The sequence below is a fragment of the Pygoscelis adeliae genome, unplaced genomic scaffold, assembly GCF_000699105.1.
Source record: "Pygoscelis adeliae isolate BGI_AS28 unplaced genomic scaffold, ASM69910v1 Scaffold38, whole genome shotgun sequence".
Taxonomy (NCBI): domain Eukaryota; kingdom Metazoa; phylum Chordata; class Aves; order Sphenisciformes; family Spheniscidae; genus Pygoscelis; species Pygoscelis adeliae.
Genome location: NW_008825614.1, coordinates 10788720 through 10789664, shown reverse-complemented (window position 1 = coordinate 10789664; position 945 = coordinate 10788720). Strand labels below are relative to the sequence as shown.

General features: G+C 46.5%; 1 protein-coding gene across 1 annotated transcript in view; it reads right to left on the bottom strand.

The window, feature by feature from the left end:
• The window catches only part of LOC103924500 (sodium- and chloride-dependent GABA transporter 1-like), a 26481-nt gene that overhangs the window by 2424 nt on the left and 23112 nt on the right, over positions 1 to 945 (bottom strand). The window lies entirely within an intron of this gene.

The window sequence follows — 945 nt, the reverse complement described above, 5'->3', positions numbered from 1 at the left end:
CCCTCATCCAGATAATTGATAAAGATATTGAACAAGACCGGCCCCAATACTGAGCCCTGGAGAACACCGCTCATGACCGGCTGCCAACTGGATTGAACTCCATTCACCACAACTCTCTGGGCCCAGCCGTCCAGCCAGTTTTTTACCCAGCAAAGAGTACACAGATGAGAGACCGGAAACTGAAAGCAGATCTGAGACACCAAACCCACCCAGTTCCCCCACCAGAGCCCATCCAAATGGAGAGCCAGGAGGAAAGAAAGTCAAATTCACCTGCAACTTGACCTCAGAGGTAGAAAGCCTGAAGCTGACCTCAGTCCAGCAATTCCAGCCAAAACATTTCTGAATTAAACATTATTCAAAATACAGTATCCATGAAGTAAACTCATGGGATTTAGATGGCGTCTGGTGGCTGTTGCAGCTGGGCTGGGCAAACCATAAATCAGCACCCCTGCGGTGACTTCTTACACCTGTAGCTTGCAGCAGACAGCATTGAGCCAGGGACTTTGTGCACAGTGCTCTCAAGACTGAATGTCAACACCGTAAATAAAATCTTAACGGTAATTACTAGGTATGACATACAGAGACTCATGATTCACTGCTACATAAAACTCTGCTCAAATTACTTAAAAAAAATGTTTTAAACAAGATCGGAGTTGTGGGTATTATGGGTCCTGCATAAAAGTCTGCATTGTTTCTTAACCCCTCATTCACTGAGTGCCCTTTATAAAGCACATGACAAACTACTGCTGTGCATGTTTGTCACTAGCGGGTCCTAGCCCTGAGATATTTCAAGCTTCATGCTTGGAGGATGCTGATCTCTGCTGAGACATGCCAGGTAACCATGCTCATCGCCAGGGAGCGCTGGGAATTGGGATTTCTCTGGGTTAAGAAACCTCAAAGATTTCATCCCGATCTCTTCCAGGGCTCCAGTCTCCTGCACCAAAG